Here is a 26,103-nt window from a genome sequence, read left to right on the forward strand (position 1 = left end):
TGATGGTTGACTTCTCACTTGCCTCGTGGCCCCTTGTGAGTTGGGCAGCTCTCCTACAGTGACACCTGGACCCGTGTTTCCTCTATCCTGTGGCTCTCACCTTGGGCAAGTTTTCTCCCAGGTCACCATGGAACAAGAAAAGATAATTATTAGGATCCAAGCACAGGAGGGATTGTACAACTGCTGCCCACATTTCATGGCCACACTCAGTCACCCACTCTGCTAGAAAAATGTAGGTTGGCCAAATACCCAGCAGAAAAATGAAATGTGTTTGATGATTACCTAGCATTGCTTCTGCCTTGTCTCTGCTTTGAGACTTTGCTGTGTGCTAATAATAAGCCCTCTATTTCCACTCCTCAAGACCAAATGAGTCACACTGGTTTAGAGAGAGAGCGTCAGCTGGACATCTTAAGTGATCAAAACTATCCCATGGTGAGCAGAGGACTACACAATGGGAGGGAAAAAATCTGAATGTGGTTCTGCATTGTCTTGGAAAAAAAACTTAACAACATAGTATAATAAGGCTTTGCCTGACCTCTATAACTTGTCCTGGAACTGGTTTTCTGTTTTTGTTCATTTGTTATTGAGAAAATCACAAGAAGACCTGGTCCAGGTGATGAGGGAGCAGGAGGCTGGCTGAAGACAAAGTAAAAGCTGGCACCTGCACCCCCTCTCCACCCACTCCCCTAGGTAATGTGTAGCATTCCTCAGGCACCCCTGACTGCCATGAACAATAAATAAATAGTTAACTTGCCAAGATTGCAATCCTACAAGACAGGAGTCTCCCTTGGTTTAGAGATTACAAAGAAGTTACCTTATCAATAGCACAATTTCCAGAGGCAAATAACTCAGTTCCTCAAGCCCTAATGTCACCTTCCCCACCACAAACAAAACTGAATGAGGCTGAGGTAGAAGGGAATGTAAATATAGTTAAATCTCTTCTAAACCTTAATTTCACTAACAAAGACGATTGATAGCAGGATTGTGACATCCCACCAAGAATCTCCCAACTATCTTGATGTTAATGGCTGGTCTAAAGACAACATTGATCAAGCCGCAAGGGCAAGGCCTCCGGTATCCTGGCACCTTGTAGGCCCTCTTTAGCATATGAAAACTCCGTTGAAACCTCCCTTCCCCTCACCTTCCCCCAACCGCAAGGTACAGAACCTGCCATCCCTCACAACCCGGGGCAGCAGCTCTTCCTGCCCATGGGTCCTGTCCCCGTGCTTTAATAAACCACCATTTTGCACCAAAGATGTCTCAAGAATTCTTTCTTGGTCATTGGCTCCGGACCTCAGCCCACCGAATCTCACCTAGGTTCTAGAACTTCATCACAGGGGAGGTGTATGTGTCTGTTTTTTTTTTGTTTTTTGTTTTTTGTTTTTTTGAGGTCCTAAAATGTAGAGCTTTTGAACTTCAATCATCTTTCCCTGTCTAAAGATAAGGAATTGATCCAGATGTTTACCTATATTTTCTTTTCTGTTTTTGTTCATCTGTGTATGTGTGTGATCCCACTTCTATCCATATCTTAGTGTGCCTTCCATTTAATTTGGTATTTGGTATTTTATGGGAATTAATTTGGTCAAGTACCTTTAAAAATATTCCCAGCACCAAATATTAAAGACTACATCGGGATCCCATTGCCTTGAATTCATTTCTTTAACATACCTTCATTTTCTGTTTATATAAGGATCTAATTTCTTGGCTATGTCTTCCTTTGCTCTCTCTAGTATCTCTCTGTTTTAATTAGTGTAGTTTTAGAATATGTGCTGATGTCTATTAAGACAAATTCGATGCCTCCTCCCTTCTTCATTTTCAAATGTTCTTGGCCATTGCTCATTGTTCAGTGTTCTAAATAAACCTTAAAATAGCTTTGTCATATTTCTCTCATATAGTCTTTCTGCTTCCATTCTCTCTCTCTCAATTTCCCCAGAAAAATGTATAAGCCAGTCAGTTTAAGTCGGCTCATGTTTAGTTCAGACAGTAAGGGGAGAGGGCATCTGTTATAAATGCAGCTTCCTGAAATGTTCCAGGGAAGAAAACACCGCTGTTCATCCCTGGCCTTTGGTCAGTCGAGGCTGGGTTGTGGTCTGAATAACAATCGCTCCCTGAATATTCTGCTCTGCAGCCTTTTCCTGCCTGGCTTGCCTTCCGGTCTCTTCAATCTTATCTGAGTCATCCGGTTCTGCCTAGTGAGTGGAGAGGCAAAAGCTAGGTAAATATCACTGGGTCTTAGGTAATCATTATCCGCTTTGCAAACAAGTGCTCAAGGGCTAAACGGAGCTAGTCAATAGGACTTCAGCCACAGAACCCAAAAATACAGGAATACAGCATTTGGTTACTAAACGTTCCAGCTGCTGCTGCTTGGGAATGAGTTCTTCCTGCAGCAAACTGAAATGCAATCCCTTGGCTTTGGGGTTCCATATCACCTGATACCTGGTGCTGGCATTATCCAGCTCAGCTGAGACTCATTAGCAACCTCACTTGACAAAAACAGGACTGCATTAAGCCTCCTGGGCCCTCTTCAAAGGATCCAGGCCAGCACAGGGAGGAGAAACAGTTTTCTTGACAAATAGAAAGCACAATAAATATGGAAAGAGAGTAAATAGGTAGTTAATGTTAAATAACATTAATCATTCTACTCCCTTTATATATGTTAACTCATTGAATCTTGACAATTAGATAGCTGCTATTATGATCCCCCCCCACTTTACAGATGTGCAAACTGAGGCACCAAGAGACTAAGTATTTTGCACAGGGCCATACAGCCAGTGAGCAGCAGGCCTGTGATTTGAACACAGGAAGTCTAGAGCCAGAGGTTACTAACCGAACCACTGTACCAGAGATTCTCAAAGTTGCCGAAGCATCAGAATCACCTGGTGGCTTGATAAACAACAAATCCTTGGACCCCAATTTCAGAGTTTCCTACTCATGAAGTCAGGGGCAGGAAGCCAGGATTTTACATAGCTATTAATTCCCAACTGCTGCTCCTGTGGCCCGAGGAGCCCTGCTTTGAGAACCACTGCACTGCACTACAAAGAAATGATTGGCAGGTGCATGCCTGTGCAGGTGAGAAAAGATTAAATAGACGTGGGGAATGATTAAGCCAGGCCACTCATTCTCAGTTTCTAAAATCGGAATATCTATGTTCCAGTTCCTAAGGCAACCCAAAGCTGGCATTGCCTGCAAGGTGCCACTTTCTTCCTATTATGTTCGGTGGTAGGCAGCTATCCAAATATTAGAGTACTAAGAACACCAGTTGGGGCATCCAAACACCTGGGTTTAAATCTCAGTCCTGTCATTCACCCGCAGACTTAACCTAGGTCTCCATTGTCATACCCACAAAATAGGGACAATAATTATTTACCACTTGGGATTTTTATAAAAGCAAATTTCATCCATGTATACATACGCACACACACACACACACACACCTGCATATGTATTGCCTGACACATAGAAATAATGGTGGTTATTTACTTTATAAGCAGAGTTCATGTCCTTTCTTCCTCTCAGATGCCAGCAGAGGAATTTAACTTTGAGAAGCCACTGAAGTCAGATTTGCTAGGCTTACACGGGGCACCCAAACTTTCTTTACAGCTTATAACTGTGACAAGGGTAATAAAGAGAGTATGTGTATTTGACAACCTGCTATCCCACCCCCACCCCCACCCCTGTTGTAAAGAGAGGGAATTATTGTCTGACTCATTTCAGGGGCCATCTTTCCTTGTTCAGAAGACACAGGTGAACTAGAGAAATGGAAGGTTCCAGAAAGTGAGGGACAATTTCTACAATGGGAGTCTGGGTAACTGGTCCAGAAAAACAGAGACATCTTGAAAAATTTTACTTAGTACTATAAATGGGTACCCTCTCAGTTAATAAGTAGAGGGTTTTTTTTTAAGTTCTCTAATTACTATTTCATTTATCTATTCAAACAAATACGTATTGAGCCCCTGCTATATGTATCAACCACACTCTAGCTTCTGGAAATATAGGAGTGAACAAAACAGGCAAAGAGGCCCTTCATATGGAGCAGGGGAGGGAGATTCAGAGACTGTGGGGGAAGTGGACAAGACCAGAGAGTAAAGACCTGAAAGAAATGAGGACACTAGCCACATGGCCATCTGCCAGAAGAGCATCTAGTAGAAGGAACAGCAAGTGCAAAGGCCTGGAGGCTGGCTCATGCCCAGCCTCTGAGAACTGCCAGTGGGAATGAGTGCAGGAGGGGAGGTAGGAGATGGAGTGGGACAAAAGGCCAAGTCCCACCGGGAAGGCCTCATAGGAAGATGGGAGGACATTCACAGGCTTTTAAGCAGAGGAGAGAACATGACCCAACTTTGAAAGGAACCACTCTCAGAGCAACACCGTGCAGCTCAGTTCGAGCTGAATTCTCTAATTTGGAAGTGGATATGAGAGAGGAAAGACAGAAAAAGAGTTCAAAGGACCGAGGTTCAGGGTAAAGATCTGGATAGAGATCAAATCAAAGGTGGATCCAGGTTCTGTTGGCCCTTACTCTCTCCTCCAAACCTCACCCCACAACTTTCTCATGACCCCAGGAGGTAATTTTCTAAGTATAATGATCTCGTCCCCAGCCACCTTGGATCAGTGTCCTCGCTCTGAGGCACATTTGGATCCTCCAGGGAACTTTTTTCAACATGCTCTGCTAAAAACCAAATTAACGTATATTCTACAAAATAACCAGCCAGAACTCTTCCAAGGTGTCAAGGTCAAGAAAGACAAAGAAGGACAGAGGAACTATTCCAGATAAAAGAAACTAAGAAGACATTGATATAGGAAAAATGTTAGGGTTTAAAGCTGACAGTCAAGAAACAATTCTTGAGACATCTTTGGGGCAAAAAGGTGACTTTATTAAAGCACAGGGACAGGACCCGTGGGCAGAAAGAGCTCCACTGGGGTCAAGTTGGGAAGGGGTCAGGGATAGGGTTAGTCTCTAAGGAATTTTGGAAGCAAGGTTTCTAAGAACTTGAAGGGACTTAGCTATTGTTGGGAAAAGGTCATTTATTACCACCCTAATAAAACCTTAGTCATAAGACCCTTCAGATGTATATCCATGGGCCATATGCTTGGGTGATGATTGCCAACATGTAGCTTGGGGGGGTTTAGAGATAAGGGAAATTTCTAAAGGAATTTTTATATGTTAAAGTCGACTTACAGGATCCTGCGGGTTGGGCTAAGATTGCCTGTTGCCCTTAGCAAAGTATTAACATGGAGGCAGTTGAGTCCCTAGAGGAAGGCCACTCTGCTTCAAGGACTTGTGGATGGACTATATAGATAGTAAGAAAATTTAATAATTTTTCTTCTACCTTTGTTTCCCACATCAGACACAAATATGGGAATGCCTTATGGGATCCTGACAAAGGACTTCAGTGGGATACTTAGCAAAAGCTGAGCAAGGTCTGTAGAACAGTGTCCATGTTAGTTTCCTGAGTTTGATTATAATGCCATTGTTACATAAATATGGACACTTGGGAAAGCAGGGTGAAGGATACAGAGTAATCCTTTGCACTATCCTCACGACTTTTTTGAAAAGTCTAAATTATTTCAAATTAAAATGTGAAGAAACTCTTTTGCCCAGACTGTACCCTAGCCCCATACATCAGCATCTTGGGCACAAGGGCCTGGCCATGGGCACATTTCTTAAAATCTCTCTAAATGATCCTAAAATACAACCAGGTTTGAGGATCATCACCTTGGATTTTAAGTTTGGAGCTTTGCTTTAAAGTTTTCTTCTGTCCAAGGGGCAGAAAGAGGCCTCTTCCTTCTGAGGTCATCTCCGTTCCTCTCATAGACTCTGTTTACTTCCCCCTTGGTGCAAAGAGAACCTCTTCTGGACAGAATCAAAGACGCTGTTGGAATCAAGGGAATGTGATCATTTAGTCACAAGAGAAGCATCCTGTGAGACTCTGAAGGACCTTTAAAAGAATCTATCTTAGAATGGCCAAAATTAGCAAGACAGGAAACAACATGTGTTGGAGGGGATGTGGAGAAAGGGGAACCCTCTTACACTGTTGGTGGGAATGCAAGTTGGTGCAGCCTCTTTGGAGAACAGTGTGGAGATTCCTCAAGAAATTAAAAATAGAACTTCCCTATGACCCTGCAATTGCACTACTGGGTATTTACCCCAAAGATACAGATGTAGTGAAAAGAAGGGCCATCTGTACCCCAATGTTTATAGCAGCAATGGCCACGGTTGCCAAACTGTGGAAAGAACCAAGATGCCCCTCAACGGACGAATGGATAAGGAAGATGTGGTCCATATACACTATGGAGTATTATGCCTCTATCAGAAAGGATGAATACCCAACTTTTGTAGCAACATGGACATGGATGGGACTGGAGGAGATTATGCTGAGTGAAATAAGTCAAGCAGAAAGAGTCAATTATCATATGGTTTCACTTATTTGTGGAGCATAACAAATAGCATGGAGGACAAGGGGAGTTAGGAGAAGGGAGTTGGGGGAAATTGGAAGGGGAGGTGAACCATGAGAGACTATGGACTCTGAGAAACAATCTGAGGGTTTTGAAAGGGCCGGGGGGTGGGAGATTGGGGGAACCACGTGGTGGGTATTGGAGAGGGCACGGATTGCATGGAGCACTGGGTGTGGTACAAAAACAATGAATACTGTTAACGCTGAAAATAAATTTAAAAAATTAAAAAAAAAAAAAAAAAGAATCTGTCTTCCTCTTGGAAGACATCAGCACTAAGAAAGGTAGCTATAGTTCCAAAAACCCTCCCTGCCCACTGGTAAAAAGATCGGCTTATCTCCAGCCTGGGACAAGCACTAACCTCCATTGTCAGCTTTGGAGATGGTCTTTTTCCAAACAACTTTGGTTTATTGCCATAAATACATAGTAGGATATGTCCTGCACTATGGAAATTGGCAAATGCTAAATACCAACCCCTCCCAGCAAAGGCACCTATGAGAAAATGAGGCTTAATCTGCTTTGATGAATAAAGAGACAGCTGACATGCTGACCACGGCCTGGAGGATGCAAGAGGAACCACAAAAAAAACTGGTAGAAATGGGCCTAGAAACTCAAAGGGAAAAAAATCAGGGAAGGTTAAGCTGCATAAAAAGACCTCCAAATTCTGATTCAGTTTCAGTGGCTGCAAAAAAAAGGCTGTCGGCTATTTGCATATAAATGTGCTGGAGGTGGGGAACCACAGCACTCTGCTCTGCATTCTAACTTTCTGCTCAAAATCTGTTCCCAAAGCAGCTGCAGAAGTCAGCTGCAAATTCCGAATCTAAAAATGAAAGTCACGTGGCCAAACTGGGGAAGAGGCAAAGAAAGGAAGGAGGCAAGGGCACCAAATGGTGTCGCAATTAACCCACTGGGGCCCGCAGCCCAAATGCATTGCCCAGGAGACTTTAGGCGTCTCAGTGCCCAGGCTGCACCCCACAGCAATTAAATCAGGCTCCCTGGAGGTCACGCACAGGCACGGGTGTGTTTGAGAATTTCCTAGGTGATTTGAACAGAGAGCCTTGACTGAATAACAGGGGTCTCCTCCAGAGCAGGAATCCACCAAACTTGATATAACGGGCCAGATGGTGAGTATTTGAGGCTTTGTGGCCCATACAGTCTCTGTCCCAGTTACTCACCTCTGCCCTTGCGTGGCGTAAAAGCAGCCATAGAGGGTAAATCAGTGGGCGTGGCTGCGTGTAATAAACTTTATTTACAAAAACAGTAGTTGCAGCTCCTGCTCTAGACTCTCATCCAAAGGATGGTCCCTTGGGCCAACAGTATGGACATCTCATGGGAGCTTGTTAGAAATGTCAGATCTCCAGTCCTACACCAGAACACCCCTGCATTGGAGTCTGTTCTGAAACAAGGTCCCAAGATGGCCAGAGCACAGGCAAGTCAGAATAGCCGGCATCGGGTGAATGGTGTTGACCGCTGATCAACCCTGGGAACCCAGAGAGCTGGACCGAGTCTTGGAGCACCAACTGATTTGTCTATAAAACTGTTGCAGGGGTGTTTGCCTGGATAAGGACCTTGAAAGGTACAAAATGTGAATTGTCAATATGTGACAGAAAACGCAAGCTCTGGCCTCTGGCCACCAGCGAACTGTACCTTTGGCAGGTGCTTACCTCTCCATCATCAGTCATGATGAAGCAGGAAGGGCTGGCCAGCCTTGCCATTTGCAAACAGTACACCTGCAGGTTCTGGGCAAGTGCCCTGAGCCTGAAAAACGTGGGCTTGGAGTAGGCTGGTGCACTAAACTGACTTATAACCCTCACGAGTGGCTCTCAGTGTTTACAACTCCCTGGCCCATGCCGGATGGGAGCCTGTTCCCCTGTGCCTCCCCAGTGCCTGGCACAACATCAGAGTCCAACACCCTTGGTGACAGAGGCTCAGTTCAGTGGCATCAGCCTTAAGGTTGTGAATGTCCATAACTGACCGACCTTCCTATGTCATCTGCAGAAGGGCTATGGAGTTTTTCCAAAAGAGCTGTTTCCACATCCCTTGCATGTACAGAACGCTGACACATGGCAACCCAAGCGGATTTTTCATCTATTACTGGGAGCAGAAGGCCTAAGGGCCCGTGTCTTGGCCCATAGGGGAAATGGGACTTCTGAAGAGGCTTCGAGTACATTCTGTTTTCCCATAAGCCCGGCTGTGCCATTGCACAGGAAGGTAATGAACTGAGCAGCTCTCTCTCTGCAAGCGCCTGTCTGCCAGTCAGCTGGAAGCAGCCTGTTGTTGGAGGAGGTCTGCCATGCCCTAGAAAAATGCTCTCTCCGAAAGCCCCGCCGTGATTAGCGTGTGAGAGGAAGTGCGTACACCCTGCTTCATAGACCCTTGCACCTGCCCCTGAAGTGTCCCTACAGACCACAGCCTTGACACATCATGTGCTGTAGACTCAGACAGGAGGCATGAGGGGAAATCCACACAGTACCCGAGAGCTGGGACGATGCCCTGGGCACCGGCAGCCAGAGGAGCCCGCGTGGTGAGCAGACATACTTCTCAACGCGGTTGCGCAGAGGCGTCTCCCGTACCTGACCGCAGACCACGCGGCCCAAGGCTGGGCTGGGATTCCGTGCTGCGGACAAGTGGTAGGTGCTGCTGCTGCTCCACGGACCCCCGTTTCAGTAGCCCCAGCACAGAGGAAAGAGCACCAGACTCAGAGTCAGGCTATTTCTCTCTCCCTTAGACTTATCTCTTCAATGCGGATCGATTTTCCAAAGAAGACCCCAAGATAACTCCCGTCAACACGCTCTCTTTATGGTGTCACTTCAATTCTCTTACTATTGAGAGGCGGGGCCTGTGTTCCGGTCCCCCTCAAGTAGGTGGGGCTTGTATCTGCCCAGGAAGTGACGCAGTGACATCTGAGGGGTCTGTAGAAAGGGCAATAGAGTTTCCTCCTGGTTCCTTTGGGATGCTTGCTCTTGGAACCCAGCCTTCATCCTGGGAGGAAGCCCAGGCATCCATGAAGAGCCCCCCATGAAGGAGAATTCAGGACTGTGACTGAGATCCCAGCTGACACCCAGAACCCGCTTGCCAGCCATAAAAGTGAGCTGTGCTTCAGACCTCCCTTGATTAGGAGCACCTGGGTGGCTCAGTCAAGCAACTCTTTTCAGCTGGGGTCAGGATCCTGCCCTGGGCTCTCTTCTCAACCGGGAGTCTGCTTCTCGCTCTGACCCTTCCGCCTCTCATGCTCTCTCTCTCTCCCTCTCAACTCTTTCCCAAATAAATAAATAAAATCTTTTAAAAAACCAAAAACCTCCCCAGATTCATCTCTGACCCTCTCCCTTGGGTCTGTTTGCCCCACCTGAAAGTATGTGGAACAGATGAGCCATCACCACTGACCCAGGTCCATATGGCAGACCTGTGAGCAAAATAAATGATTGTTGTTCCTTTAAGCCTCAAAGTTGGGGGCTATTTTTTTTTTTTTTTTAATTCACCAATAGTATATGGAATATAGGTTGTTTTTGTTGTTGTTTTTGGTTTTTTGTGGTTTTTTGTTTGTTTGTTTGTTTGACAGAACACAAGCAGGGGGTACAGCAGGCAGAGGGAGAGAGAGAAGCAGGCTTCCCACTGAGCAGAGAGCCCAATGTGGGGCTGGATCCCAGGACCATGGGATCATGACCTGAGCTGAAGATAGATACTTAACTGACTGAGCCATCCAGATGCCCCTGAAACCTGGCTTTAATTACTCCTTGACTCTTCTTTCCACTCCAGACACCCTCTCTGCACACTGTGATCACTTTCATTATTTAAATTACCATTGGCTTGGACTTCCCTTCTGAGCTACAGAGCTATATATCTAACTGCTTACCAGATATCCCCAATATATACAAATCTTTAACTCCTCCTTTGTTCCCATCTCTACCCCACCTCTAAATACCTTTCTCCTTGCTTGTATAGTGCCACTGTCAATTTGCTTCATTAAGGCACTATTCCTTGATCCCAACTCCAACGTCAGGTTGATGATGCCATCAACAGAGTTCCCTTGAACATCTCTGGTTTCTATCCATCCCTCTGCATGCTCATGGGCTGCCAGTACCCAGATTTACGGCCTCAGTGTCTCCATCCCGAGTTGTCCCAATTACCTCTGGGTGAATCTTTTATTTCTTCACTCATCATTACCCTCCAGGCTCTTACTAAGGTGTCTTTAACCCTCCTCTTCACTGGCTCCCCATTGCTTTGAGAATGAAGTCTAAGAATAGCACAGAATGCCCCTCATGGCCTGGTCCCAGCCAACTGATCAAATCTTGTATCCCATTGTAGCTATCTTGTTCTGAGTTTACACTCTCACCATATCAAACTTTACAGAGTCCCCAAAATACACTCTGCGCTCTGTCTCTGTGTACCTTTGTACACGTTCTCTCTGCTGAAATTTTTTCACCACTCCTCCCTATCATCTTTGCCCTTCTAATCCCAACTCAAACATCACTTCCTCCATCGAGTCTGTTCTAACCCAGTTCCCATTCCTTCTCTAACGCCTCATATAGTTCTATTGTTGAACTTCTCATATTTTACTGCAACTCATCTATTCACATTCCTGTCTCCCTTCTAGACTTGTGGTTTTCAACGTGTGTTTCCCCAGACCAACGGCATTAGCAACGCCTAGGCAATTTTTAGAAATGCATCTTCTCAGGCCCTACCTCAGACTTACTGAATCAGACACCTTGGGGTTGGGCCTAGCCATATGTGTTTTTAAAAGCCCTCCAGGGGAGTCTGGTGCACGCTGAGGTTTCAGAACTACTGTCCTGTACCAGGTGGATAAGTATTAGAATCACCTGGGAAGTTTTCAAAATTCCCAGCCCCATTAAATCAGAGTCTCTGGGCATGGGACCTGTTATCAATATTTTAATGCTCCCCAGGGGATTCAAATGTGCAATCAAGGTTGAAAACCACTACACTAGATCCCTTCTTCTACACTAGATCCAGATCAGCAGCGTAAGCATCACCTGAGAACTTGTTAGAAACATAGAATTGCAGAATCCACCCTAGACACACTGAATAAGAATCTTCAGTTTAACCAGATGCCCGGTGACCTGAATGTACATTGAAGTTTGAGTAACACTATCTTACACATCTCTACATTCTATCTCCTAGCAAAAAGCTTAGAACATAATAGCCATTTGATAAATCTAAAAAAATATTAGTAAAAATGTCAATTGCTCATGGTTTTGAAGAATAAAATGAGAATTTATGACAAAGTACTTGGTAAACAGCTTTATGAATATGAGGTATTAATGTTAACTGATACATAAATAATTAGTTCATTAGGTCATTCATTCCCAAATGTTCAGGGAATGCCTACTCTTTGTCAAGTCCATTTTTAAGTGTGAAAGAGATTATAGTTATCAAGAAAGACCCAACCTCCAAAGTGTAGTGGGGAAAATATATTAAACATAGAATTACATAAATAACTAAATAAAATTACAATTTTAATGAATGCCACAAAAAGGAAGTAAGTACTATTGCACATTGCATTCACTTTCTTTTGTCTCCATTGAATGGGTTTTATCTGAGTTCCCTCTCAGGTGGGATGAGAATATACCAGGAAAATCAGTAATTGGAATCAAGGAAACTAAAATGATGTGGATATAAGACTTTGATTTAGTTTGGGTTCCCCTCAAAGCAGACCCTGAGACAAAGACTTGGGTAGAGATAGCTTAAGTGCGAGGAAATTTCATGAAACACAGTGAGAGAGTGGGAAAGGAAAAAGGGGAGTCAATAAAGGGAATGTCAGTGAGGAGCGGAGGCCCAAACCCACTGGGGAAGACTCTGGGAAACCATGTTGTACATCAGAATTATCCCATGGAAATTTCAGGAAGTTGGAGCATCTATCCAGTGTCTCCAATTCTCCAAGGAACTTAACCTTCCCAGACAACATTACTTTCCTACATTTCCAGGTTGTTCCTTTGAATAGCTGAGCTACAGTCAAACAACTGAGCTATACTTTATGGTTCCCAGACCATAGCACCACCTGGAACCTTGTTAGAAATATAAATTCTTGGGTTCCATTTGAGATCTATTGAATCAGAGTATTTAAGAGTAGCAATCTGTGTTTTAACAAGCCTTCCAGGAGATTCTGATGCCCAGTGAAGGTTGAGAACCACTCTATTGGAGAAATCCCATGGACAGAAAAGAAGAGAGACCAGGACTGAGATGGGAAGCTGAGACTGTCCCAAGAAGTGTCTCCTGCACCTTCAGGTGAACTCAACTGGGCTGTGGGGCCATGGGATGAGACATCAACAGCATCTACTATAGTCTACCTATTTTTATCTCATGTAATCTGGGGGAGGGGGATTAATTCATTTATCTACATGAATATTTATTAAACCTCTCTGCTTTGTCAGGTGCACGACTCAGGGCTCAGGACATGTTGAAACCATAACAGACATGCCCCTTACCTCATGAGTTTGTAGTCTAATGGAGAAGACAGGTGCATATGATGTGGTCTGAGGGGGTCAGGACAGCTTCCCTAAGGCTTTTCAAACTTGGAAGTTCATCTGAATCACCTCAGGATTGTGTTAAACCATGGAGGTGGTTAAGTAGAACTTGGGTGTTAGTCCAGGAACCACCCTTTGAGTTGCAGGGCCCTGAAAGACAGTGAGACCTGAAGGGTAAGTAATAGGTGGCCAAGTTAAAAGTAGGTAGGCCAAATGTTCTAGTTGGCCTGGGACTGAGGGGTTTTCTGGAATGTGAGACTTTAAGTACTTAACCTGGGCTGGTTGGTCACCTAGTAAAAACGGTGGTAGAAGGATGAGGAAGAACAGGTCAAGGGTTTCCGAAGTCCTTGAGGAAAGAAGAGTAGCAATGTTGTAGAAAGAGAAGGAGCCAATGAGACTAGGAGGGTACACAAAAGAGTCTTAAAGAGTGTCCTGAAACTTAAGTAAGCAAAATTGATAGGCAGTTATATTTCTAGGCACTGAACCTGCAGTTGAGACTTCCCTGGCTAAACATTTTGGGTGAATGTGACTATTTCATGGAAGCTTCAACATGGTAGCCCCTACCACATGGGGCTTTGACTGAGCACTTAAAATATGACTAGTACAAATGAGGAACTAAATTTTTTAATGTATTTAATCTTAACCATAAGTTAAATTTGCCACATGTAGCCAGTGGCTACTCTATTAGATAGTGCAGGTATACAAAATGGATTGAAGGTGACAGACAAAAGTGGATAGTAGGATACCAGTAGAGTAACTACTTCAGGAGAAAAATTATGTTGGTTTAATGAGATGGTGGCAAGAGGAAATGATGCAAAATATTATACTTCACTCAGATAATATAAATGTATAAGAGAGGTGAGAAAGGAAAGAGTTAGGGATAATTCATAGGTATCTGGTTTGAACGACTGGATATATGGCGGGCCTTATGCTGTGAAAAATCAGATTGGGGATAGTGTGAGGAAAGGATGTTGAGTTTGAATGCCTGTGAAACATTGAAAGGAGATACTGAGTAGCAGTCATATACACAGGTGAGGAACTCAGAAGATAGTGAAGGTGGACAGCTAATGTCTGTTCAGCTCAAAACAGTAAACTCAGGACTCCAACCTGCTGGTTCAAATTGGGATTTTATCAGCATTCAGTAACACATCTCCTTGGTAAGGGGGACCACAGGACATAAGGTGAGTCAGACTCACCAACTATGATGATTGACCCAATGGTGTGCATCCAGCCCAAATAAAGGTTTCAGAGCTCTTCCCAGGCTTTAAGACTTGGAATTTAAGAAGACAGATGCTCAGTAAATCTCTGTCCAGGAGCTCTTGGTAGCCATGCTTCCATTATTTTGGGAATGCTAGCTTGGTAATTGATTGGGCATGCAAAGCTTGCTAATTAATTGGGCATGCAAAGAGAAGCAGAGGCCAAAGAAAGAGAAAGAAAGACAGGCATGGAAACACAATTGCATGGTTTAAGTACTCCAACAGTATACTCTTAATTCAATCAATCAACCAAATTTATGGGCATTTTATTTTTATGAGGCACCATGCTGAGCTTTAAGGGAATACTAGAAAGACATAGAGCTTTGCCCAAAAGAACTCGCTATCTAGTTTTGTGGACAAAAATTGTGGGAAAAGTTTAATAGCAGCAAAACTGGAGAATTCTAAAACAGGGAAGACCTGAAAACATAGTGTGGTCTTTACATTACTTTCAACTTCATTCACTGCATCCAGTAAGTTGCCAAAACCTGATAACTCTAAGGAAAAATATCTGTTAAATCTATTCCTCTTACACATCACAATGAAAAATAAAACCAAACATTTTTAAATACCCAAATTACCAAATAAGATTAATAGAAATTGCCATTAAGTATATCAATAAATAAATAAACAAGCAACCTAGGACAATGATTGCTGGTAAATTAGGTCTTTCCTACTTAATCTCTTTCAACTCAAGGCCTTTAAGTTTCTTGGTAATTAATCAAAAGCTTAGCTTACATTCACATTTTTCCAGAAATTAAGTTGTCAGGTTAAAAAACTCCAATGACTCCCATCACATGTGAGAATAAAATCCAGATTCTTTGCAATGGCCTTTAACACCGTACACCTTTTGATCTTGCCCATTTTCTTACCTCATTCCCAACCACCTTCCTACCACTGTCCATTGTCTACCACACTCCTAGGTTTCTAAAATGACCTCTTCACTTATTGGACACTGTCTCCCCAGTTATTTTCTGGTCTTGGCTTAATAAATTACCTCTCTCTATATCAAATAGCTTAATTTATTACACCTCATGGTATATGACTTATGTATGTATGTACTTACTGTCTATGTTCTGTCTTTGCTACTAGAATAGACTCCCTATGAGGACTAAGACCTTGAGTCTCTTTCACCATTACTCACAAGATCTCAGAATAATGCCTGGAGGGGTGCCTGGGTGGCTCAGTGGGTTAAGCTTCTGCTTTTGGCTCAGGTCATGATCCCAAGGTCCTGGGATCAAGCCCCACATCGATCTTTCTGCTTGGCAGGAGGCTGCTTCCCCCTCTCTCTCTCTCTGCCTGCCTCTCTGCCTACTTGTGATCTCTGTCGAATAAATAAATAAAATCTTAAAAAAAAATAAGAATAATGCCTAGAACATGGTAGACCCTCTAAGCAATAGGGAAAAGGACATGAGTCAAAAGGTTTTATCTTCAGTTGTCTCTTATACTGTCTGTGGAAAGAGTTAACCTCCCAAAAGACTTTCTTCATGCATTATTGGCTCAAACTGGATCACAGGTTTGCTTCCAAAGCAATCACCAGCAAAGAGAAATGGAGTTGTCATTATTGGATTAGACCAATCATGACTCATTCCCAGGGACAGACCAGCCTTCCTGGAAATCAAGGGATTTCCACTCACTACCTAAAGAAAAAACTGGAATTCTATTAGAAATAAAAAAAAAAAAAAAAAAAGTGGGGGGAGGTAGCTGATGAGTAGGCAAAAAGCAGTGTCAGACATTATACTTAACGTCCCATTTCTCATGATGAAGTCAAATCCTTTTGAGCCTGTGAAGAATGTCTTTGAATATCACATAGGATCATGCCTATTGCTTTGCATTTTCTAATTCACCCATTCATTTGTTCATTCACTCTCAGAAATACCTTTCAGCGCCTATTATGTGTCAGACTACATCAGACTCTATTAAAATCTGGGGTATAAAGATTCTGACGGTTCTTACTTTAGGAGAGATTACCGTCTATTTTGTAGATGAGCAGTTTTACAAACAGTTTTAATACGGTGTGTTAAGTACTTTAGTAGCAGGAAGTGGAAATTGTAATTAGACATGGAAAGCATTCCTAAATGTCCACACAGGGGGACTTTGACAAACATTGTTGTTGTTTGATGAATAATGGGTGATTAAATGACAAAGCAAAAGAAATGAATGGATATACATGCTCTAAGAAAGCTTAAACTAGCTTTTTTGTGTTGACATCTGTATCCTATGAGGGAAACACATTGTTCAGATATCTGCCCAGATCCATGTCAACACCACCTTAATTTTTTTTAAACCTTGGTAAAGATAAAAGGGAGAGTCTGATAAGGGAGCCAGAGCATTGCCTAACTAAATTAAATTCAAGCTCTGGTTACCTTGGGTGACCTAACTAGAAAAGAGTCCCCAAAGAAAAGAGCCTTCTCTGTATAGTATGTATTCTTTTTAAGGTAATGTTTTCTTAAACTTTGCATGGATTTCACAATATTTCCCCAGCAATGATTTTCTAGGAGATGATATCTATACTAGCTAATGATTTAAAAATGCCATTAAAAGGGGTGCCTGGGTGGCTCAGTGGGTTAAAGCCTCTGCCTTTGGCTCAGGTCATGATCCCAGGGTCCTGGGATTGAACACCCCCCCCCCCCCATCGGGCTCTCTGCTCAGCAGGGAACCTGTTTTCCTTCCTCTCTCTGCCTGCCTCTCTGTCTACTTGTGATCTCCGTCTGTCAAATAAATAAATAAAATCTTTTTTAAAAAATGCCATTAATGAGCCACCATTGATTCTTCTGTGATACTTACATTTCATTAATGTAGAAAAGGATACACCCCAAAATTAATTAATGTAATACACATCAATGAATAAAAAACTACACTCACATTTTGATCTCAATAGTTGCAGAAAAAGTGTTTGACAAAATCCAACGCCCTTTATGATTAAAAAAAAAAAAATGAAAACTGGGAACAGAAGGGAATTTTCTCAACCTGATAAAGGGCATCTACAAAAACTCACAGCTAACATCATGGCTAATGGTGTTACATTAGAGAATGGTGTTACATAAAAAAAGACCAAATACTTTCCCCTTAAGATCAAGAACAAGATAAGGATGTCTGCTCCAGCCACTTCTATTCAAGATTGTGCTGGAGTTTCTAGCCAGAAAATTTGATAAAAGCCATCTGGATTGGAAAGGAAGAAGTAAAACTATATTTGCAGATGACATGATTTCCCATATAGTGAATCTTAAGGAATCTGTACAATAGTAATAACAAACTGAAATGATATTAACAATGTTATTTATAATATTAAAAAAATAAAACACTTAAAAAATGTTCAGCAAAAGAGGTGCAAAAATGTATACTCTGAAAACTACAAAACATTGTTTAAAAAATGAAAGACTCAAAGAAGAAGAAGAATGTCCCATGTTCATGGATTGAAAGATAATATTATTAAGATGGTAATATACCCTAAACTGATCTACAAATTCAACTCAATCCCTATAAAAATCCCAGTTGGCTTCTTTGAAGAAATTGGTAAGCTATTCCTAAAATTCATCTGCAAATTCAAGAAGAGCCTAATAATCTTGGGGAAAAAAAGACTTGGAGTACTCATGCTTTCTGATTTCAAAAGCCACTAGAAAGCTACAATAGTAGTCAAAACAATATGGTACTGGCATAAGGATGGACATATAGATGAGTGGCATGCAACTGAGAATACAGAAATAAACCCATGCATCTATAATCAATTGATTTTCTATAAGGGTGCCAAGACACTTTCCATGGGGGTAATGAGCGGTCTTTTCTACAAATGGTACTGAGATATCCACGTGCCAAAGAATAAAACTGTAGTAACCTTACCTCATACCGCATCAAAAAATCAACTCAAAATGTATCCAAGTCTACCTGTAAGAACTAAAACTATAAAAATCCTAGAAGAAAACATAAGTATAAATCTTCATGACCTTGGGTTAAGGAATATTTTCTTAGCTATGAACCCAAAAGTACAAATAAACCAAACAAAGTAGATAACTAGATTTCATTAAATTTAAAAACATTTGTGCTTCAGAAGGCACCATGAAGCAAACGTAAAGAAAACCTACAAAATGAAAGAAAACATTTTCAAGTCATTTATGATAAGAAATTGTACCCAGAATATATAAAGAGCTCTTATAACTCAATGTTAAAAGACAAGTTACTCCAATAAGAAATGAGCAAACGATTTGAATAGACATTCTCCCAAGAAGATATACAACAGATTCATAAGTGTATGAGAAGATGCTCCATATTGCTGATCAGTCATGAAATGCAAATCAAATGCAATCAGTTGCAAAAGCACGCAAAAATCACAATGAGATACCACTTGACATTCAATTAGATAGCCATAATCAAGAAGGTAGATAATAACAAGTGTTGACAAGAATATGGATAAATCAGAGGCATCACATATCACTAGCAAGAATGTAAAATGGTGCAGCTATTGTGGAAAACAGTCCAGTAATTCCTCAAAAGGGTTAAATATAGAGTAATCACAGGACTCAGCATTTCCACTTCTGGATATATATCCAAGAGAAATGAAAACCTATATTCACAGAAAACCTGCACGCAAGTGTTCTTAGCAACATTATTCATAATAGCCAAAGAAGAGGAACAAACCAAATGTCCATCAACTGGTAAATGCACCAAATATTGTGTATCCATTCAATGAAATATTATTCCACAATAGAAAGGATTGAAGTAGTAATACATAATGCAACATAAATTAACCTTGAAAGGATAATGCTAAATGAAAGGAGGCAGATGCAAAAGGCCAATTATTTTATGATTTGATTTATATGAATTGTCCAAACAGGCAAGTTTATAGAAACAGAAAGCAGATTTGTGGTTGCCCATAGCAGTGTGGGGTGTGTTGGAGGGAAATGGGGAATAACTTCTAAGGGTACAAGTTGTCTTTTCAGAATGATTGAATGTTCTGGAATTAGAAAATGGTGAAGTTTGCACAATTTTGTGAATACACTAAAAATCACTGCATTGCAGTCTTTAAATGAGTGAATTGTATGGTATACAAACTACATTTCAATAAAGCTGTGGCTCTTTCTTTTAAAGAAAAGACGAGCTTTTCTGTTTCCTGTATTCCCTAAGGATTTTGTTGACCCAGACCATTTAAAACCCATATAGATAAAATCAATGGTATGAGGCTGTCACCACAGTTTGGATCTTAGGAACTTTTTATTTCAGAGCTGAAAGCCACTATTTGAGAAAAATCTAACCAGGGCCATGTTGGTTGCAGTCTTCAATAGCAAGAATTGATCCAGGCTGTCTGTGCAGAGTTCAGCCCTGACACAGAAGTCCAGACTCTCAGTTCTTATACCCAACTTGTTTATTTTTAGTCGGCCTGCTTTATATCAGGGCAGCTCCTTGAAACTGCTAACCCTTGTGTCAGCATTGCATCCTTCCCACCGACATGCGCTGGGTGCTGCTGTCTCTGACCTCCTCCTCTGTCATCTGCCAAGCTCCCTGCTCCCACCGGCCTTGGGTCCCCTGGCCCACTACCTGCCTGGCCCACCCGCCCCTCTGGGGAAAGCCACTCCTTCCAGTTCTTTCAAGCTCTCTCTCTGACACCAGTAGTCACCTGCCTAGCTTCCTTCCTGCACCCTAATTATACTGTATTCATAGTCTGATTTGACATTTCCATAGAAAAATGCAATTATAGCCTTCCAAAAGGCGGAAATAACCTGCTGATGATATTTGAGGGAAAAAAAAAATCACTTTGGAGATGTGCTTCAACTCCGTCTCTCTGAAAAGTGTTACCAAATGCTGTTGGATGCTGAGGCCTCACCCATTTTCCTTCATCTAAATATTAAACCTTGTCCAATGGCAAGTATCAAGTTTCTAAAATGCCCCAAGTAAGGAGAACTTGCCCTGAGCAACTTAGAACCTTATGAAGAAAAGTGTTTCGTGGGGAATACAAGATGAGGATAAGCCTGAGAATAAAGCTCTTATAAACTCATTCATGGAAAAAAAAAAAAAAACAAAAACACAAAAACAAGAACAAAAACCAAAAAAAACCACTAAGTGCTGAGTAGTCAAATATTATTTCTATTTTTCTCTTTTAAACTTACAGCACAGGGTATTGTGGGTTCATTTCCATTTGCCATCACCTGCTGTCCAGAAATTATTTGGAATTCCAGTGATCTTTTACTGTACTAATCATCAATAGATACTATTTTTTTGAGCACTTACTACATATCAGCCTGTGCTGAGTGGATAATATACATTATCAAGTCACACAGACTTGGGTTCAAATTGTGATTTCATAACATATTAGTTGTATGACTTAGATCTCCAGGCCCAGATACTCCATCATTTCCAAACCAGAAAATGCTCTCTGAATTTGAAATATTCTTATGATTTCGCCGTACAGTGAGGCTTTCATATTTGCTCTGCCTGAGAGGTATAGAATCTCTCCTGTGTACACAGGAGATTGTCAGACATCAGGATATGATCATTAAAGGCCCTACATGAAGTGGAGGATCTGAGAGTTTTGGCACCAGCCTGGGACCCAGAACTCTCCATGGACCAGACTCACTGTTGTAATTTTCCCTAGAAGCCCTTTCAAGTCCTTCTTCCTCCTTGCCAGGCCTTTTTTTTTTTTTTTCCTGGTTTGTTTTTCTCTAGCCAATCATCATTTTAGATGCAGCTCAGTCCAAGCAAGGGCAGCTTTAATTAATGAGCCAGGTTTCTGGCGTTGATAAGAATGCTAGGTTAAGGTCCAATTTGGAGGGCAGTTTTCATTAAACACACTAAATGTGGTTGCAATTTGAAATGATATTGTCTATCTCTTGTTCAGCTGCTGTTTTATTACAATGGAAGAGATGGGCTTCCAAATTCAAAAGCAATAGTAAACAGATTATATGGGGAGAGATGCTTTCTTGCACAGCAACTCTTAAAATAAAATGTTGCCTCTGCAGCCTCTGTTTGTTTACCAAGGTAAAACCAAGTGACATCTCATATGTGGTCTGCGCAAGGACCCCTCTAAACTCAGGGTCCACCGTGCCCATTCTGGGGCTCCTGATGTGTATTCATGACAACCAGACATCAGGTATTTGGGGTGATGCTTGACAATCCCAAAACCTAAAATAGAATCAGAGTCTTATATTTTTTGCTAGTATTTTTACTTCCATTTATTGATTTATTACTTTTTTAAAGATTTTATTTATTTATTTGTCAGAGAGAGCGAGCACAAGCAGGGGGAACAGCAGGCAGAGGCAGAGGTTGAGAAGCAGGCTCCCTGCTGAGCAAGGAGCCCAATGCAAGACTCCATCCCAGGACCCTGGGACCATGATCCTAGCCCAAGGCAGATGCTTAACCGACTGAGCCACCCAGGCGTCCCGATTTAAATATTTTTTATTTTATTTTCAGCAAAATTTTTAGGGTTATGTAAAGCTTTTATTCTTTTAGAAATAAAAAGGCAAGGTTAAAAAGGCAAATTTTATAGAGCCTGTATAGTTCTTTTTTGCCCTACCCTACTATCAACATCTCACATCAGAATGATACATTGGTTACAGTCATTACTACTCTGAGTCCATAGTTTACATTAGGGTTCACTCTTTTTTTTTTTTTAATTTAAATTCCAGTCAGTTAACATACAGTGTAATAATAGTTTACGTGTACAGTATAGTGATTCAACACTTCCATTCACCATAATGCTTAGCACTAGGGTTCACTCTTTTTTTCTTTTAAGATTGTATTTATTTGACAGAGAGAGAGATCACAAGTAGGCAGAGAGGCACCAGAGAGAGGGTGGAAACAGGCCCCCTGCTGAGCAGAGAGCTGGATGCAGGGCTCTATCCCAGGACCCTGGGATCATGACCTGAGCTGAAGGCAGAGGCTTAACCCACTGAGCCACCCAGGTGCCCCTAGATTTCACTCTTGATGTCGTGCATTATATGGGTTCCCTCCCTCCACCAGCATCCCCACAACCACTGACCTTTTTACTGTCTCCATAGTTTAGCTTTTTCCAGGATGTCATGTAGGAGGAATCAGATACTACATTGCCTTTTCTTTTTGCTTTTTTTTTTTTTTAAAGATTTTATTTATTTATTTGACAGACAGAGATCACAAGTAGACAGAGAGGCAGGCAGAGAGAGGGGAGGAAGCAGGCTCCCCGCTGAGCAGAGAGCCCAATGTGGGGCTTGATCCCAGGACTCTGGGATCATGACCTGAGCCGAAGGCAGAGGCTTTAACCCACTGATCCACCCAGGCGCCCCTACATTGCCTTTTCAAACTGGCTTTCACTCACTTAGCGATATACATTTCAAGTTCCTCCATGTGTATTCATGGCTTGATAGCTCATTTCTTTTTAGCGTGGAATAATATTCCATTGTCTGGATGTACCACAGTTTATTTATTCATTCACCTACTGAAGGACATCTTGGTTGCTTCCAAGCTTTGACAGTTATGAATATTGAAAGCTGTATAAACATCTCTGTGCACATTTTGTATGGATATACTGAATATAAGTTTTCAGCTCTTTTGAGTAAATCCCAAGAAGCATTAAATGTTGGATCTGATAGTGAAAGTCTGTTCAGTTTTGTGGAAACCACCAAACTGTCTTCCCAATTGGCTGTACTATTTTGCATTCTCACCATCAATAAATGAGAGTTCCTATTGCCCCACATCCTCATCAGCATTTAGTGCTAGTGTTCTGGATTTGGCCATTTTAATAGGTGTGTGGTGATATTTCACTGTTGCTTTAATTTACAATTCCTTAATGACATACTCTATGGAGCATCTTTTCATATGCTTATTTACCATGCAAAGCTCTTCTTTGGAGAGTGTATTATCTTCTATTTACATTTACTTATTTATAAAGCAATTTCTTCACATATATTTAAATATTTACATCTTAGACACCCAAGAATGAAACCACAGGCACCAAAAGAGTGAATTGCCAGAGAGATTATTACATATTTTAATGGAAGACTGTTAGTCCATAAACATAAGAACTAAGCCTTGACCTTAGTACCAAATTTTGGCACTCCCAAATAAGTTGTAAGATAGCAATTTTAAAAAGCAGTAGACAAAAAGGAAGCAGAATTGTGATTATGACAAGACCCCCTTTCTTGCAAGGAAAATACTTATAGTTTCCTCTACCTTACACTTGCCACAATGTGTACACCAATATTAAACCATAGCATGCCCCTGGCATGCCGAGGGGAAGGGCAGCTACGATAGAGACTCTTGACCAGGTGGTTTCTGTGGTGAAGGATGCTCTCTCCATCCAATCTGAAGACAAGGGATGGCTTAGTGAGAGTAGGTTTTCTGTATTAGATGACGCAACTCTTTTCTGCAAGGTCTGACATGAGGGAGAAATCTGGCCTAGCAACAGTTGTCTGGCATTCCTGCTTTGTTCCTTAAAGATAGAAGTTTGCAAAGCAATAGTATTCATCACCAACTACAGGTGTGTTCACTAATTACAAGGTAAATACGTCCTAATCATCCTGACTCTTCATGAACAACTTGCTCAAGGCAGAGTCCCAAGACTCCACCCCCTAGTGAATAAATTAAATTGTCCTACTCACAAATTTGTCCTTTCTCAAAGCTAGTCACATTTTTTAAAAGAATTTCTTTACTTATTTCAGAGATAATGAGAGAGAGAGTACAAAGGGAGAAGGAGAAGCAGATTCCCTGAGCAGGGAGCAGGGAGCCTGATGTGGGGCTCGGTTCCAGGACTCTGGGATCATGACCTGGGCAGAAGTCAGACACTTAGCCGACTGAGCCATCCAGGCTCCCCAAAGCTAACCACATTTTTATCCAGAGGACCCCTCTTGTCCTCTTAACCCCAGTCCCCTGCTATTTCTCAGCAGTGAGATGAGATGGGGAAGAGGATAAGTAGTGAAAGAGTTGGGGCTGTGCCCGGGGTGGGCCTCACTCAGAGGAATGGGTAAAGGCCCATCAGGAGCATCCAGTTGGCTGGATGGTCCTAACCTATTTGCTCAGCTCTTGTTGCTAAGATCCTAAGAGAGCAAACATTGTCCATATTTCCTCTTTCTTAGTGAAAAGTGGGCTCAGCCTCTTCTCAATGGAAAATTTTCCCTCAAATCAAAAAATGGGCTTAGAGCAGGAAAGCTAAAAATTACATGTATATATGACATATGACATACATCTATACATAATACCATTCTTCATCTCTCTTCAAAATACAAGTTAAGAAATGAACAAAACAAAAAAATTCCCATTTACAATTGCATTAAATTATCTAGGGATAAATTTAACCAAGGAGGTGAAAGACTGAAATACTGAAAATTACATTATAATTATAAAATTATATTAAGAAAGAAGCTGAAGAAGACATAGATAAATGGAAAGATATTCCATGTTCATGGACTGAAAAAATTAATATTGTTAAAATCTCCATACTACCCAAAGCAATTTAGAAATTCAGTGCAATCCCTATCAAAATCAAATGGCATTTTCCACAGATGGAACAAAAGAATTTCTAAAATTTGTATGGGATCACAATAGTCAAAATTATCTCAAAAAAGAGCTAATCTGGAGGCATTATGTTCCCCGATTTCAAACTGTATTACAAAGGTAAAGTAATTACAACAGTATGGTAATGGCATAAAAATGGACACAGAGACAGATGGAACAGAATAAAGACCCCAGAAATAAACCCACAAATATGTGGTCAATTAATTTACACCAAGAATATACTATAGGGAAAGGACAATCTCTTTAATAAATGGTGTTGGAAAAACTGGACAGCCAAAGGAAAAGAATGAAACTCAACCCCTATCTTATACCATACACAAAAACAAACCTAAAATGGATTAAATACTTGTATGTTGTATGTAAGATCTTAAATCTAAAATTCTTGGGGGGGAGGGGGCAGAAACATAGCCAGTAAGTTCTTTGACATAGATCTTGGTGATGATTTTTCAAATCTGACACCAAAAGCAAAGCAACAAAAACAAAAATAAACTATTGGGACTACATCAAACTTAAAAGGTTCTACAGAACAAAGGAAACCATCAATAAAATGAAAAGACAACCTATTGAATGTGAGAAAATATTTGCAAATCATATATCTGATAAGGTGCCCATATCTAAATATATAAGGAACTCATACAACTCAGCAGCAAAAAACAGTCCAATTTTAAAATGGGCAGAAGATCTGAATAGATATTTTCCCAAAGAAGACATACAGATGGCCAATAGGTACATGAAAAGATGCTCAACATAATTAATCATTAGGGAAACGCAAATCAAAACCACAGTGAGATATCATCTCACACCTGTTAGAATGGTTATTATCAAAAAGACAAGAAATAACAGTAGTTGGTAAGCATGTGGAGAGAAGGGAACTTTTGTGCACTGTTGGTGAGAATATAAATTGATATAGCCACTATGGAAAACAGTCTGGGGGTTCCTCAAAAAAAAAAAAAAAAAAAATTAAAGCTAGAACTACCATATGATACCAATTCTGGGTAATTATCCAAAGAAAATAAAAACACTAATTTGAAAAGATATAGGCACCCCCAATGCTCACTGAAGCATTATTTAGAGTAGCCAAGATATGGAAACAACTGAAATGACCATCAATGGAATATTATTTCAGCCATAAAAAAGAATGAAATCTTGGATGGACCTCAAGGACATTATGCTAAGTGAAATAAAGCAGAAAAGGAAAGACAAATACCGTACCATCTCTCTTATATGTGGAATCCAAACAACAACAACAGTGGAAACAAGATCATAGATATAGAGAACAGATTGGTGGTTGCCAGAGGTAAGGGGTGCAGGGTGGGAGAAATGGGTAAACTGTTGTGGGTTTTTGTTTTGCTTTGTTTTGTTTTTTAGTTTAAATAAATTTAAAAAAAAAAAAAAGGAAATGCCAATTTTGTCCTCCTTTCAGGGAGGGCATTTTAATATGGTTGGTT

The sequence above is a fragment of the Enhydra lutris genome, unplaced genomic scaffold (assembly GCF_002288905.1).
Source record: "Enhydra lutris kenyoni isolate GAN:26980312 unplaced genomic scaffold, ASM228890v2 scaffoldscaffold6, whole genome shotgun sequence".
Classification (NCBI taxonomy): domain Eukaryota; kingdom Metazoa; phylum Chordata; class Mammalia; order Carnivora; family Mustelidae; genus Enhydra; species Enhydra lutris.